Source organism: Vidua macroura, chromosome 8, assembly GCF_024509145.1.
Source record: "Vidua macroura isolate BioBank_ID:100142 chromosome 8, ASM2450914v1, whole genome shotgun sequence".
NCBI lineage: Eukaryota > Metazoa > Chordata > Aves > Passeriformes > Viduidae > Vidua > Vidua macroura.
The window spans coordinates 31931526-31948668 of record NC_071578.1 but is presented as its reverse complement, the minus strand read 5'-3'; positions in this window follow the sequence as shown (position 1 = coordinate 31948668).

Sequence of the window (17143 nt, the reverse complement as noted above, 5' to 3'; positions counted from 1 at the left end):
TGCAGCAGCTGCTCCTTCCCAAGCACAGGCAGCTGCCTAGGTTCCTGCTTCTTGACCAACTCATAGTTGCCCTTCTTTTCAGCAGCTGCCATCGTGTTCTCTGCATCTCGGAGCCTCTGGGGAGCAGCAGGACTTTCCAAGGTGGGATGCATGACGACTATGTTAAAACCCAGGAAAGTTGTCCCGGAACACCTCCCATTGGCATTGCAGAGGTGAATTCAAGAGGCAGGAGAGCGGCGGCCACCGTCCTGCAGCAGTCTGCGAGCTTCGCACACAAGCCGGCTTCTTCGCGGCTTCTTTCTTCGCCTCTTGTTAGTTACCGCGACCTCCGGCTGCCGGAGGCGAAGAAGCGGCTACTTCGCGCACAGATCACTGGAGCGGCAGCGGTGCGCTCCGAAGCGCCGCTTCTGCCGAAAGACGCCGGGAAGCGGCACTTGCTTTCGGCCAGCTGCGGAGCTCCGTATTCTGCCTCTCTAGTCGCCTACATCTTAGCGAAAAGCTTTTCCGCTCCAGTTCTCAAGGAGAAAGTGTACCAGCACTGCTCACTCAGCCCGACCTTGCCAGGAAATGAGATTTGCTGCACATTCCAAGGACACTGCATTTTCCTGGGCAAGCTGCAACCTGCTGGCAGATGGCCGTGCTCTCTGCCCACTCCTGCCCAGTTCTTGGTACTAGCGGGCACCTTGCAGCCTGGCGAAGGCAAGAAACCTGGAGAGCTGTCACAGAGCAGAAGGGCAGATGAGATGCTGAAAAGCAGCAAAGCTGAACTGCCTGCCTCAACTTCAGCAGTGTGTAATTGACTGAAGGCGAAAAACCAAGCAGCAGAGCAGCGGGCTTCTGTGCGCACTGAAGGCAAATGCAAGAATCCAGCAGCTGCTCCTCGCCGAGCACAGTCAACTGCCTATGTTCTTGCTTCTTGACCAACTCACAGTTGCCCTTCTTTTCAGCAGCTGCCACCGTGTTCTCTGCATCTCGGAGCCTCTGGGGAGCAGCAAGAATTTCCAAGGTGGGATGCATGAAAACTAAAATAAAAACTCAGGAAGGTTGTCCTGGAACACCTCCCATTGGCATGCCAAGAGTGAATTCAAGAGGCAGGAGAGCGGCAGCCACCGTCCTGCAGCTGTCTGCGAGTTTCGCACACAAGCCGGCTTCTTCGCGGCTTCGTTCTTCGCCTCTCGCAAGCTACCGCGATCTCCGGCTGCCGGAGCCGAAGAAGCGGCTACTTCGCGCACAGATCACTGGAGCGGCAGCGGTGCGCTCCGAAGCGCCGCTTCTGCCGAAAGACGCCGGCAAGCGGCACTTGCTTTCGGCCAGCTGCGGAGCTGCGTATTCTGCCTCTCTAGTCGCCTACTTCTTAGCGAAAAGCTTTTCCGCTCCAGTTCTCAAGGAGAAAGTGTACCAGCACTGCTCACTTAGCCCGACCTTGCCAGGAAATAAGATTTGCTGCACATTCCAAGGACACTTCATTTTCCAGGGCAAGCTGCAACCTGCTGGCAGATGGCCGTGCTCTCTGCCCACTCCTGCCCAGTTCTTGGTACTAGCGGGCACGTTGCAGCCTGGCGAAGGCAAGAAACCTTTGAAACCATACGCGGAAGAAATCAATAGACTCCATAACCTGGGGTAGTTATGAAGTGGGTATGTATGTCAGCGCCCGGCACAAGTGAGATAGCTCTCCAAAACTTGTGCCCCGAGCCTCAGTCTGACCCACACTTTTATTCTTAAAGACGTTCCATATGCAATACATTGCACAACTTTTTCATGTGTATTCAACCCCTGGCCCCGCCTGTCCTCGCTTCTCATGCGAAGTAAGTCCACGCCCTTCTGGGCATGCGTGGTTTGCTGTGGTGGTCGTACGGGGGTCTCTTGGTGGTCCTGAGGCTGAAGATTGTGGTCTTCCTCATGATTGAACTTTTGAACTTTTCCTCTCTGCGCGTGCGCTTTTGGTCCTTTGGCGCTTATCTGAGTACGTCTGTCCGTCTTGATAGGCTTGGAGTCAGAGGAGCTTCTTTATCTGGGTTCTTTCCTTCTTCTGGTATTGTTCTTTATGCAAGAAGCTTCAGAAATTTGCAATTTCCTTTGCCCTTTGTATTAGGCAGAGGTTTCTTAAGCAAAAGGTTGAAAATTCAACAGATAACTCTACAAGCTAAATTAGAAATGCTTAATTCATTTTGTTAACCTAACTCTAAAAATCTCTGCTTCAGTCCCCCCTTTTCTTAAAATAGAGTAAATTCTTTTACTACAGGGGTCTTGATTTAAATTCTGATCTACTATCATGACCGTCCTCTTTCAGTAAGATTCTATGAGTTCTAGAGAGTGATGTCAGACTGGCCATGTGTTTTAACATCCTCGAATTCTACATGAGTGTTAAAGTAGACATCATTAAACTTACAGTAACTAAAATTAATAGAATTGTAATTGGGTGACATAAAGTGTTCTAAACAGTGTATTTCACTAGTTATGACTTGTGTTTATTAGCTAGTGATTGGTGCTGGATACACCAATTAAGAGACTTAACATACAGGAGGTTAGTGACATGTCTTGGCTAGACATTCTCTTTCGCACCCCATATGGTTTTTCATAAAGCAATTCAAAGTGGTTTAGCTTTTCTTTAGTCTTGGGTTTGGTTCGGATCTGCAGTAGTGCTAATGGGAGGGATTGAGTCCATGACAAATTAGCTTCTTGTCCCAATTGGACAATTTGTTGTTTGATCAAATGATTCATTTTTTTTTACCTGACCACTTGATTGTGGGTTATATGGGGTGTGAAGTTCTCAGTCTATGTTCAAGTATTGGCTAACTTGTTGCACGAATTTTACAATAAAATGTGGTCCTCTATTTGAGGAGATTGTGGCCAGGACTCTAAAGCGTGGTATGTTTTCTTGTACCAATACCTTAGTTACTTCTTGAGCTTTAGAAGTCCTGGTGGGGAATGCTTCTGGCCATCCTGAAAAGGTATCTGTTAGCACCAGGAAAAACTTATACCCCCCTTTTCTTGGCAATTCTGTACAATCAATCTGCCATTGCTGCTCCGGCCCATGACCCTTCCTAATCTGGCTAAGCTTTGGTTTGGGAGTATTTTTGGGGTTGGTCTGGAGGCAAAGGTCACATTGTCGAGTTGTAAATGTCTAGTTATGCTAGAGCATCAATACCCCAATGGTTTTCTGGTGTTCTTCCTTTATTAGGGACCATCATAAATAGGAGGGTAGAACTAATTTTCCTTCTATGGTGGCCCATCCCTCTTGGTTATAGTCTCCTTTTTGCTCATAGATTAATTTTTTTTCTAGTTTGTTGTATCTTGGCTTACCTTTAGGGGAAATTTGCCCGTCTTGCTGCTTCTTTTGCTTCCCTGTCTGCCAGCTCGTTTCCTTCTTCCAATTCTGAGTTGATCTTCTGATGTGCCTTAATGTGCATGATCGCTACTTTCTCTGGCAACTGGACTGCTTCTAGAAGTCGCAGTACTTCTGATGCATCTTTAATATTTTTCCCTTGAGAGTTCAGCAGTCCTCTCTCTTTCTAAATGGCTCTGTGAGCATGCACTACTCCAAATGCATACTTCGAGTCCGTGTATATGTTTATTTCTTTCCCTCTTGCCAATTCTAGGGCCCGCGTTAGAGCAATTATCTCGGCCTTCTGTGCAGAGGTATTTGTTGGCAGGGGCCCAGATGATATTACTTCCTTGCACGTTGGAACTGCCTACCCGGCGTGCCGTTTTCCACTGATGATATAACTGCTTCCATCAGTAAACGAGACTTCTGCATTCTCGAGAGGGGTGTCCTTCAAGTCAGGGCAGCTGGAGTAGGTGGCTTCAATGGTCTCCAGGCAGTCATGTTCCACTGGTTCCCCTTGGTTTCTACTGAGGAAGGAGGCTGGATTGACAATGTTAGCCACTACTATCTCTACATCATCTTGCTCCGCTATGATAGCTTGGTATCTCAGGAGCCGTTGTGGGGAAAGCCAATGCCCACCTTTTACCTCTAGCACTGCAGACACTGTGTGAGACACTAGCACAGTTCTTTTCTGGCCTAGGGTGAATTTGTGTGCCTCTTGGATGTTCAGGACGACTGCTGCAACAGCTCTGAGGCACCCAGGCCACCCTTTAGCTGCTGTATCCAATTGCTTAGAGAAGTAAGCCACTGCTCTCCGATATGGGCCGAGGTCCTGTGCTAGTATTCCTAAGGCGATTCCTTGCTTCTCATGGGAGAATAAAAGGAAAGGCTTACTCACGTCCGGCAATCTCAGGGCTGGAGCTGACATGAGGGCTTTTTTCAGCTGGTTGAAAGCTTGCGTAGCTTCCTTTCTCTCTTGGATGTTCCTGCTTTCAGTTGCAATCAGTTCATAGAAGGGCTTAACAAACAGTCCATAGTTATAGATCCATAACCTGCACCACCCTGTCATCCTCAGGAAAGTTCGTAGTTCCTTTACAGTCTGAGGTTTTGGGCTCTGGCATATTGCCTCCTTCCGGCTTTGGCCCAAGGTACGTTGTCTAGCACTGACTTCCTAACCCAGATAAGTTACTTTCTGTTTTACTACTTGGGCTTTTTTCTTTGATACTCGGTACCCTTGGAGCCCAAAAAAGTTCAAGAGGCTTATCGTCCAGGCCGTGCATGCTTCCCTTGTCCGTGTGGCTATCAGGATGTCATCTACGTACTCTAGCAACTTCCCTTCCTCTGGAGGGGCTTCTCAGGTCTCTAATTCTTTTGCAAGTTGTTCTCCAAACAAAGTGGGTGAGTTTTTAATCCTTGTGGGAGTCTGGTCCATGTCAGTTGAGTTCTTGGCCCGCTCTTAGGATTTTCCCATTCAAATGCAAAAATTTTCTGGCTTCGTGGATAGGAAGGCAAAAGAAGGCATCTTTTCAATCTAAAACGGTAAACCAAGTTAGCTCGGCTGTTAAGCAAGTTAATAATGTGTAGGGATTGGCCACCACAGGATACAGATCCTCAGTGACCTTGTTTATGGCCCGCAGATCCTGTACTAACCGGTATGACCCATCAGGTTTACCAACTGGTAGGATAGGGGTATTAACACTTACATAACATAAGTTGGAACAAGGTATTATAGACAATATCATGGTCATCAATGGAAGCAATATTTGATTGAACTTTTTCAGTTCTGAGGGTTCGTAACTTGTGTTTGTCGGTGACAGCAGGGAAGCACAGTGAGGCTGCTTAACAGGGCAGGATGCATACATATACTTTCCTTCGTCTACATTCACTTAACTTTATTTTACTTACTCTTACACATAACAAAACAACCACAACAACAAGGTACCTTTTCTTTTTCAACACACCTATTACACTTGTAGGTGTCCCTGGCTAGTCCCAGTGTTCTTGGATACCCCTCAATCTAGCTGTGTGGTTCCCAACTCTAGATCCTGTCAGACTTCTCTTCAAACTGGCAAAATTTTTACTCAATCTTGGCTGCTCTCAACAACCCAGCAAACTTAATTCTGGGTGCTCTTGGAATGTTAATCCCTCAACCCAGCAGGTTTGACTTAACCCTGGATGCTCTTGGAACATTAATCCCTCAATCCAGCAGGTTTGAATCAACCCTGGATGCTCTTGGAATATTAATCCCTCAGTCCAGCAGGTTTGATCTTGGATGTTCTTGGGCATTCTTATCCCTCAATCCAGCAGAATTTTTAGGGGCCCCTCCTACACATTTTACCTTTTATTTTTCCCCAATAGATTATGCCAAGAAAACCCTCTTTTTACCTTTTAATTCATTTTTTTTTCTAATTAATTACCTTTTACTCCCCCCCCCCCCCCCCCCCAAGGGGTCCCACTCTTTCTCTGAGACCCAGTCCCAGGGGGGGTTCTCTCACTCTTTTTATTACTCGCTTCGTCTCTTTACTGGCCGCTTTTCTCGCGAAAAAGACGGAAACGCAGCATGGGAGACTGCCGCTCATGCTTAGCAGGTCTGGGGTAACCAGCCCGCCTCTGTCACGATCCGCTTCTTGCGGGGTGTCGTGATGGTTCTTTTCACCGATCCCAAAAGTCCAACAAAGGCAAACAACAAGGGACTATCGGTTAATCACAACAAATGCACCTTTAGTAGGGGCCAAAACAGTAAACGCGATCGTGGGGATCTGAAAGGAGATAAAAGGTTAGAGAGAGAAGAGGGATATGGGAATAGCTACCAACACAGGCGAGATCCTCAGTGCTCCGGACGATGGGTGTTGTATTGTGTTTGCTATTACTATTGTAATTGCCCGTATTATTAAGATGGTTTGTCCCTGTTGCTCCCCCACATCCCTTTGGTTCCTTCCTTGTCACTCTTCCCTTAGATGACCTCTGGACTCAGCAGAACTGCTGAGTCATTCCTGTGTCCCCTCCCTGGTGCCCTGTCCATCACTCGGCAGCCCATTCCCACCACCTGGAAACTTCCATCAGGGGCGTCGAGTGATTGGGTCAGGACCCGGGACCCCTCCCCTACCTTCCCTTAATAGGTTGTTATCCCTGTCTGTTTCCTCGAAAGTTACTCCCCGGTTTATCCCTATTGGTTGTCCTCCCTTTCCACTCCCCCCTTTATAAGTCGCCGCAGAGCCCTTTTCGGGGCTCTCGTTGGCAGGCTGAGTTAGGTACTGTTGGAGCTCTTGGAGCTAACAATAAAACCTGACGTTTGCCCCCGAGGAGAGTCAGCCTCTTTGCTCAGTGTTCTCGCCGTCCCGTCGCTCCTCCAGAGGCACTCCTGGCAAGCCCTTCGGGGAACCCAAAGGGAGTGCCCTCTGCTGTCGCCGTGTCACCGAGCCGGGTCACTCGAGCGACCACTGAGTGGACACGACGGCAGCTTGGCGCCCAACGTGGGGCCCGAGAACACCGCCGGACCCCACGGAGGAGGTGACCGGGTACTGCGGGGGACCGTTCGTCTCTTCCAGGATCTTCCTGGTGGATTAGGCTGCTCTCCTGTGGCTCCGGACTTTCAACCTGTGGCCGTCAAGCTACCCCGGTGGGAGCAGACTCCGTTTTAGGGAGTAGCGCTCCCGGGGAAGGGTCTGGTAGCCTCTCCGGCACCTGAGAGGTCAGACCCCCACTGAGGCTCCCTAGCCGAGGATTTTGCCCCAGTCCCGGATTTTCAGCTCCTGCCCTGCCTTGGAAATTGGCAACTTTGGTAAGTTGATTCCTTGTATCCCCTCTCTAGTTAGGGGAGGTTTCTAAGCAACGCTGCCCACTTTGTCTCAGGGCCCCTCCTTGTCTTCTCTTTGGGTGGGGAGGGGAAGTTACCCTTCGTTTTTCTGGGCAGGTTGCCAAGCAACCTCTAAGTAGGTTGCCGGGCGGCTAAGGCAAGCTACATTTTGTTAGTTTCTTTTCTCCTGGCTAGGGGTTGATTCTGCGAGACACTTGTAACAACTGACAGTATGGGTGCACGGCTGTCTGTCTCGCAGAAGAGGCTCTACTACCAAGTTGTGGGTATCCTTACGGGGGGGGAACAGAAGTTTAAAAAATCTGAAGTTCAGAAGTTTGTCCGATGGTTGTCCCTCCATTTCCCTGATGTTTCGGCCCAAAAATTACTGCAGGTGCCGTTTTGGGACAGGGTAGGGAATGAGATCCTGAGATTAGGGGATCCATCCCTATCCAAATTTACTTATTTGGCTTTGCAAATTCGCAATATTGTTAAAAATGAAATGCAGGGACAGCCACCCGCTGACAAACTTCTCCCCAGTTCGCAGCCCAGTTCGCAACCCGGTTCATCCCATCCTACCCCTCTTCCCTCTCCCGCTGTCCCTCGTTCAGGAATTCTGAGGGGAGCAACCCGCCATTCGGCGCGAGGTCGCCACCGTCTCCCCGGTTCCCCACAGAATTCTCGTGACCCCCGCCCGGGCAGTCCTGGCCAGACTGCTCGGGATCTTCCCCATTCCCCGATTTCTCCTAAATGTACAGCCCTGTCCAAGAAACCCTCGGTTACGTTTAATGTCCCTGATCCTATTTCCCCTCAAAACGGCCCCCGGGGGGCGCAAAATGGCAGGCGCCACGTGGCGTCTCCCGCCACTTGTCCTCCTTCTCCCCATGATCCATCTCCCTGTGATCCTCCCCCTTCTCCTCCCTCTCTTCCCCAGAGCCCCATCCGTTCAGAACCTGACCTCTCCCTATCCTCTGGTTTTCTCACTCCTCCTACCTCTCCTCCCACCGACACCACCCACCCAAAGGTGACATCACCCAATGCCCCTCCCACTGGTCCCATTGTTGTCCCTTCCGGTTCCGCCCCTGATTCCCACGGTTCCCACGACCCCTCTTCCGGTTCCCACGCTTTGGTTTCCGGGGCGGGGGATGGTGGGAACCCAGGCCTGCCTGGTACCCTTTCTACCCTTTCGGTTGCACCGGTGTCGTATGTCCCGCAGCCGGAGGGTAGACTCCTTGCCCAATGGTCACCGATCTCTCAGCAAACCATCAAGGAATTGTGTAAGGCCCAAAAGCAATTTAAAAGAGAAAGTGAATATTTTAGGGGTTTATTAAAGGCCACTTTAACAGCAAGTGAATACACTCCGGCAGACCTAAGGGCTCTCTTCTCATGCCTGCTAACACAGACAGAGTTTATGTTATGGGAGGTGGCATGGGAGAGAGAGGTCCGAGCGGTACTGCCGGAGTTGTGGGCCAATCAAGAAACAACGTTAGATGCTGAGGGACGGATTTTATCACTTGACCAGTTATGTGGGAAGGGAGATTGGGTATCAGGGCAAAAACAGGCCGAGAAGATCCCAAGGGGGGCTCTGCGGCAGAGCTTGAAGGCGGCTGAAAAGGCATTTTTTAGACTCAAGCCTGAAACACCAATAGATGATTATGTATATATTAAACAGTCGCCTTCAGAGTCTTTTGTAAGTTTTGTAGAGCGGTTGCGGAAGGCCATCGACCTGCAGGTGCCGTGTGAAGAGGCCAAGCGGGGAATCCTGACTGAGATGGCGAGGCTCAACGCCAACGAGCCCTGCAAAGCCGCCATCCTCAGTCTGCCCATGGATCCCACTCCCACCCTCCATTCGATGCTGGAGGTCTGCGAGAGGAAGGTCAACATTTCGCAGAGGGAGCCGCAGGACCGCCACCGCTCTACCAGAAAGATCTCTGCTGTAGACGCGGGTAACATCAAGCCGCCTCCCATCCCGTCAGCCGTTCCACCTCGGCGGTTCCAGGGATCATCGTCGAAAGGAACCAACCGGGACCAGTTGTGCCATCTATGTCGACAAAAGGGGCACTGGGTGCAGCATTGCCCCTTGAGAACGGAATTTTTCGATTTCAAAAGGAGACAGGGGCAAAGGGGCTCTCCTGAGGAGGGAACTCAACAAAAAAACTGAGTGGCCAGCGCAGTCCCTCCCTGCGCAAGGACAAAAATGGGGTGGGTCAGACATCATCTGTGGGGAGGGACAAGAACTTAAAGGACCTACCTGGGAATCTCGACATTCCTACACTGGACTTGACTACCATCAAATCAATGGCTAGCACAGGAGAAGTTGGGGGGTTAGAATTCCCTTTAGGAGAACACCCAGACTATCCTAACCCCATTTTAACTATCGATTCTTCTTCTGGCTCTTTTAGGTTGGCCTTGACAGGACCTTTACATCTACGAGACAGCGATTGGCGGTTTGTGTCGGTCGACACTGAGACACCCGGGACCTGGAAGAAATTCCATTGTAAGTACATCGTCCTTGGGGACACCAAACGCACGCCTCTCGACATCACCATTGCCCCGGGTCTGGTAACAGCTGATCCGGGGAGCTTGGTAGTATGGCTGCACTGTACTCACCCTCCGGTATACCTGCCAAAGGGCCAAGTGATCGCCCAAGCTCTCCCAGTACCTGAGCTCCCAGGGGACCCCGATTATCTGGGGTCTGTCCCCACAGTGTGTTGGACTCGGGTGCTGGGGAGGGAGAAACCTAGGATTTCGTGCGGGTTGTGCCGGGGAGGCGAGTATAAGTATATGAAGGGACTACTAGACACAGGGGCAGACGTGACGATCATTCCCTCTCGGGAATGGCCGTCGCATTGGGAGTTGCAAAACGTGGCCGGACATGTGCAAGGTGTAGGGGGTATTCAATTGGCGAAACAATCAAAGAGCATCGTAAAAATTGAGGGGCCGAATGGGCAATTGGCGTCTATACGCCCATTCGTGTTAGACTATTCGGAACCTTTGTGGGGGAGAGACCTGATGGCCCAATGGGGAGTCACAATTGACATCCCGACTCCCCAGGTTTTTCGGGCGGCGGTCACTGATGAGCGCCCTACCCAGAAGCTGAATTGGAAAACTGATGTTCCAGTATGGGTAGAGCAGTGGCCGCTTAGTAAGCAAAAATTAAAGGCGCTTGAGGAGCTCGTGGCGGAGCAATTAGCCAAAGGGAATATCCAGGAAACAGCATCTCCCTGGAATTCCCCCGTCTTTGTCATAAAAAAACCAGGCAAAGACGAATGGCGGCTTCTTCACGACCTCCGAGAAATCAATAAAGTAATTGAAGATATGGGCTCTCTCCAACCTGGGATGCCGTCCCCTGCGATGCTCCCTGAAAATTGGAATTTGGCAATAGTCGACATAAAAAATTGTTTCTTCCAAATTCCCTTACACCCTGATGATGCTCCACGTTTTGCCTTCTCGGTTCCTACCATCAACCGGGAAGCCCCAAGGAAGAGATATCATTGGAAAGTTCTCCCTCAGGGGATGAAGAACAGTCCATCTATTTGCCAATGGTATGTCTCTTCCTTGCTGTCCCCTGTCCGTGCAGCCGTCGAGGGCGTAATCATACACCATTACATGGATGATATTCTTGTTTGTGCCCCCACCGACGATCTGCTTACCCACGCGCTTGAACTGACAATCAATGCGTTGATTGCTGCAGGGTTCGAGCTTCGTGAGGACAAGGTTCAACGAATGCCGCCTTGGAAGTACCTGGGCCTGGAAATTAATAAGCGGACCATTGTGCCGCAGAAATTGGCTATTAAGAATAGTATCAAGACTCTCGCGGATATCCAGCAACTGTGTGGGTCTTTGAATTGGGTAAGACCTTGGCTGGGTATTACCAATGAAGACCTAGCCCCCCTTTTCAATCTATTGAAAGGGGGAGAGGAGCCGAGTTCTCCTAGGGCTCTTACCCCAGAGGCGAAAGCTGCACTGGAAAAGGTTCAGGAGACAATGTCTGCCAGGCAGGCCCACCGTTACCAACCGGGCCTGCCCTTCAAATTCATCATATTGGGTAAGCTGCCACACCTCCACGGGATGATCTTCCAGTGGGAGATCATCCAGGGTAGAAAGAAGGACCAGGACCAGAGGGACCCACTCTCTATAATAGAGTGGGTCTTCCTCAGTCACCAACGGTCCAAGAGAATGACACGGCCACAAGAGCTGGTGGCAGAGCTGATCCGGAAAGCGAGGGTCCGGATCAGGGAGTTAGCAGGTTGTGACTTTACATGTATTCACATCCCTTTAAAATTGGAATCGGGCCAATTTTCAAAAGGAATGTTGGAGCACTTGCTTCAAGAGAATGAAGCCCTACAGTTTGCACTGGACAGCTACACCGGGGAAATCTCTGTTCAGAGACCGGCCCACAAAATTTTCAATTTGGAAGTTCAATTTACATTGTCAGTAAAAAGTATTCAGAGTAAAACACCCCTTAAAGCCCTGACAGTTTTTACTGACGCATCCGGAGCATCCCACAAGTCAGTGGTGACTTGGAGGGATCCTCAGACTCAGCGGTGGGAGGCAGATATTGCCGAGGTAGAGGGATCACCCCAAATAGCTGAGTTGGCTGCAGTCGTCAGAGCTTTTGAGAGGTTCTCTGAACCGTTTAATTTGGTCACAGATTCGGCCTATGTAGCGGGCGTAGTGTCCAGAGCAGAAAATGCAATACTGCAGGAGGTGTCCAACATCCCTCTGTATGACTTGCTCTCAAAATTGGTGAAATTAGTCTCCCACCGAGAGCAACCATACTATGTGATGCATGTAAGGTCACACACAGACCTGCCGGGGTTCATCGCTGAGGGCAATCGGCGTGCCGATGCCCTTGCGGCTGCAGCAGTTAGGATGGCCCCGCTCCCTGACGTGTTCCAGCAAGCCAAGATCAGCCACCAGCTTTTCCATCAGAATGCGCCAGGCCTGGTTCGTCAATTCCATCTTACCCGTGAACAGGCACGGGCAATTGTGGCCACATGTCCTTCATGCCAATCGAATTCCCTTCCCTCTTTGAGTGCAGGAGCCAACCCTCGCGGGTTGCACAGCTGTGAGGTGTGGCAGATGGACGTGACTCATGTCGCGTCCTTTGGCAGACTGAAATACGTACACGTCTCCATTGATACCTTCTCTGGTGCAGTGTACGCCTCTGCCCACGCAGGGGAGAAGGCGGCAGATATAAAAAAACATCTAGTACAGGCCTTCTCCATGCTCGGCGTTCCGAGGGTCATCAAAACAGATAATGGCCCAGCGTACAAATCCAAGGAATTCCGAAGCTTCCTGCAGCAATGGGGAGTAGAACATAAAACCGGCATCCCCTACTCCCCGACAGGTCAAGCCGTGGTGGAAAGGGCTCACCAGAGTCTCAAGAGAATTTTACACCAACAACAGCCGACTATGAAGGTGGAGCCCCCCCAGGTCCGGTTGTCAAGAGCATTGTTCACGTTGAATTTCTTAAACTGCTCTTTTGAAAATCTAAACCCGCCGATCGCTAGACACTTTACAAACAGTGTGCAAACCAGCCTAAAGGCCAGACCTCCTGTGCTAGTCAAGAATCCAGAGACGTGGGAGCAGGAGGGGCCCTATGATATGATAACCTGGGGGCGTGGATACGCTTGCGTGTCCACTCCCTCAGGTTTGAAGTGGGTCCCCTCCAAGTTTGTAAAACCATATATCCCGAAGCTCCCGAAGAACGATAGTGATTCCCAGGTAGGAAATGCGGCGTGGAGGAGGAGACGACGCCGGAGGTCCTCCCTTTAAAAGTTAAAATTTTTAAGTACTTAACTCTGCTTTGTTTTAGTTTCCCCCACAGATTTCCTTTGCTGTTGTCCCAACCTATGATAACATCGGGAATGAGCCCCATCCTGTTTGTGATGCTGCTGAACATCATACATCCCCAGCGGGCGTGGATAGTTCCTCAGCCACAGGCCAACGTTTGGACCACCCTGGCCAAAGCAATGGACCAAGATCATATATGCCTATCAACCTCCTCTGCCGCCAATCCTATGCTTTCCTGTCTCGTGGGGATCCCACTGAGATTAAATGAATTTCCTTTTGTTTTTCCTAAAAGTTCAGTTTCCCCTCGAAGGAAGACCCGCTCCTTTGTCATCAAGGAAGTTGACCCTTGGAAGGAGTGGGTCAGAAAGTTACCCGTCCTAGAAACCCTTCCCCCAGAATTAGACCTGTTAGGTTCCTCAAAAGCCTTCGTTTGTATCCATTTTGCGGTCAATCCTGACCCCCAAGTCCGTCCCTTCACCGAGATCCGGCAATATAATCTAAATTATACCGCTAAATTTTGGTGCCGAAAGACAATCCACATCCCCTCGAGATCCACCCCCGACAATCGACCCCGCTCCCTTCCTAAAGGCACCTTTTTAATTTGTGGGGATAGGGCTTGGGCAGGCATCCCCCCTCACCTGATCGGAGGCCCCTGTACCTTTGGCCGGTTGGGCTTGTTCACTCCCAATAAGACTCAAATTGCTAATTGGCAAAAGAAGAATGCAACCCATCAATTGGCACGTCCCAAAAGAGAACTAAAAGATTTGGACCCAAATTGTGACTCAGAAATCATCCATTGGTCGAAACCAAAAGGGGTTGCGGCTATCGCGTTCTTGCCATGGGTAGCTGTAGCCAAAGCATTCGGGGAATTGGCTCACCTCGAGTGCTGGGTAGCTAAGCAAGCGAATTTAACATCAGCCGCGCTATCAGACCTCCTATCAGATGAGGAAATAACGAGGCAGGCCACCCTTCAGAATCGGGCGGCAATTGATTTTCTTCTTCTTTTGCATAATCACCGTTGTGAGGAGTTTGAAGGACTGTGTTGTTTGAATTTAACATCCCATGCTGAGGACGTCCACGCCACGATAAACAAGATGAAAAGCATGATATCAAACATCAAGAAAGAATCAGGAGACTGGCTGGGGAGTGTCTTCGAAGGATGGGGACTCTCTGGTTGGGCACAGTCATTACTTCGAATGGGACTTTTAATTTTGTTTATTCTGAGTATTTTAGTTATCGGGTTCAGTGTCCTTAAACGGATGCTGGTCGGCCTAATAAGTACCACGGTTGAGGTGAATCGGGTCTCCATGCCGACACCACCAGAGGGGACCCCAGAAGAGAAGCAACCGTGGCAGGAGACAGCGCCGACACAGCAGCCGTGGTTTGGAGACCTGTACCCGGAATCGGAGTTTTTACCCCAGATTGAGTTTACTTCGTTTTGATTCTTAAGTTCTATTTAAGCATTCAGTTACATCCCCTTCTTTTTAAAACAAAAAGGGGGAATTGTTGTATTGTGTTTGCTATTACTATTGTAATTGCCCGTATTATTAAGATGGTTTGTCCCTGTTGCTCCCCCACATCCCTTTGGTTCCTTCCTTGTCACTCTTCCCTTAGATGACCTCTGGACTCAGCAGAACTGCTGAGTCATTCCTGTGTCCCCTCCCTGGTGCCCTGTCCATCACTCGGCAGCCCATTCCCACCACCTGGAAACTTCCATCAGGGGCGTCGAGTGATTGGGTCAGGACCCGGGACCCCTCCCCTACCTTCCCTTAATAGGTTGTTATCCCTGTCTGTTTCCTCGAAAGTTACTCCCCGGTTTATCCCTATTGGTTGTCCTCCCTTTCCACTCCCCCCTTTATAAGTCGCCGCAGAGCCCTTTTCGGGGCTCTCGTTGGCAGGCTGAGTTAGGTACTGTTGGAGCTCTTGGAGCTAACAATAAAACCTGACGTTTGCCCCCGAGGAGAGTCAGCCTCTTTGCTCAGTGTTCTCGCCGTCCCGTCGCTCCTCCAGAGGCACTCCTGGCAAGCCCTTCGGGGAACCCAAAGGGAGTGCCCTCTGCTGTCGCCGTGTCACCGAGCCGGGTCACTCGAGCGACCACTGAGTGGACACGACGGCAGATGGGGATCCGTCTGTCGTGTCGGGGGAGTCTTCGAAGTTCTGGTCGACTCGGGGCTCCAATTATAGTCCACAGAGGAGAGAGGGGGGGAACAAGTGTAATAATGAAAGTCCATTGTAATCGCCCCGAGGGAACGGGTGAGTCCACAGAAACCACCAAAGCAAGACGAATCCAATGAAGAATAAGTCCATTTGAATCACTGAAGGGAAACAGGTCATGTCATTAGTGGTCAGAGCACCAATTTCCCCTCCTCCCTATAGCAGGGGTCTCAGTCTCAGTCCTTGGGAGGAGGGTTCTCATTCTTTCTTTGTCACAGTGGTAACGAGGCAGATGAGGGGTCTTCAATGAAGGACCGCGAGAGTCACCCCAAAAGTTCATTGGGCTTAAGAACGGAGATTAGAAGCAGGCCGCGCATCAGGCTGTCCCATGCTGGGTCCATGTCAGGTCTTTGCCAAGTCCTTGCCAACTCCTTGCCAAGTTCTTACCAGGCCTTGTTGGGAACAGCCAGCATGACGGTTCAGTGGTTCCACCTGTGCTGTGTCCTGTTCTAAGCCGGAACTACAGTGGGGGAAGGGATTCTTTCTTGTGGCAATCGGAAGGCAGAATGGAAAATGAGGGGCTTCAGACGGGCTCTTACACCACCCCGTGACTGACGATTGCCCTCGAAAGATCTTCATCAGCAGGATTCCATGGTGTCGTCTTGGAGTCTTCAGGACTCGTCAAGTGTTGGCAGCACGTCCCAGGGAAAAGAGAAGAGGAAAAGGGAAAGAAAGAGAAAACAGGAAAAGTAAAACAATCACAACATATTAGTAATCACAACAAATTAGAATTAAACAATAAGCAAAATACAATTAGTAAATCAATAATAGTTATTTAAATAATAATCAATATGAATCAATTAAACAATAAATTGATCAAATAATAAACCAGTATCATCAATATTAAACAGTAAAGTAATAAACCTAGTATAATCGATATTACTCAGTACAATTTTATAAACAATAAACAAAAATAATTAAAACAGCGATTAGAACAAATCATAAAAGAAAATGATGTAAAACATATCTTCTAACCTTATCATCTTCTTGTGTCTACTGTCCTGGGAACATCTCTAGTGTAAAGGATGTCGGCCAAGTGGTGTGCATTAATTATAGATGTTAATTTTGTTCATCGTTTCATCATTCTCCAATTTACAATAAGCAAGATTACTGATAAAACAAAACCAATCATAACTAAAATCAGAAGAACAACAATGGGATGACACAATTTCTTCAGGATACCGGTGGCGGTGGGTGACCACCCGAAAAGGGTATCCCACCACTTGTGCTCGGCATCACTTTTCACCCTTTCTACAACACGATGTATTTCTTGCACATGATGATGAACAGTTACCAGAGTTTTCTGTCCATTCCCCTTGATTTTTCCTAGGATCTCTATTAGATCTTGATGAAGTAATAATTGCTTTACCAGAGTAAGGTTCATCCCAATGGGAGTAGGCAGTAGCTTGTGAATCAACGTGAGATTGGATTCTAAAAGTTCATGTGAAGTAACTGGAGCTACAAAAGAAAAATCACATCCTGCAATTTTAGTAAAGTTGCAAGCACAAAAATTTGAATGATTTTTAGTAGCTACTACTGTACTTTCTATAAACACAGTATCCCAAGCGGTTCTGAAGCAGGCACACCCATTGTCTGTAGATACAAGGACTGTTTCAGAAGTCTCGTTAGGATGAATATCAAAATGACAGCTATTTTGTTCTGTGTCCAGACAAATATCTTGAGCTACAATTGCATTACCTTCACAGATAAACCCTAGTTGTTCTCAGATGGTACAGGACTCTAAATTGACAGTTTGCCATTTGTCATCAATTTGACGGGCCCATTCTCTATGTTCAGAAGGATAGAAAGTGGGTCCATCATGATTTAATCCTAGTGCAATGATAGGGAATATCAAATGCACCGAGGCATTTCTTATGGTCAACGCAAATGCTGTGGCTGTGTTTGTGTTAGGGTCATAGGTAAAATTCACTAAATTCCACCAGGATTGGAAATCTCTTTCAAAGTCAGTGGCACTGTCCCAGACTATTTTCCTAATTTCAGTAGGAAAAGTG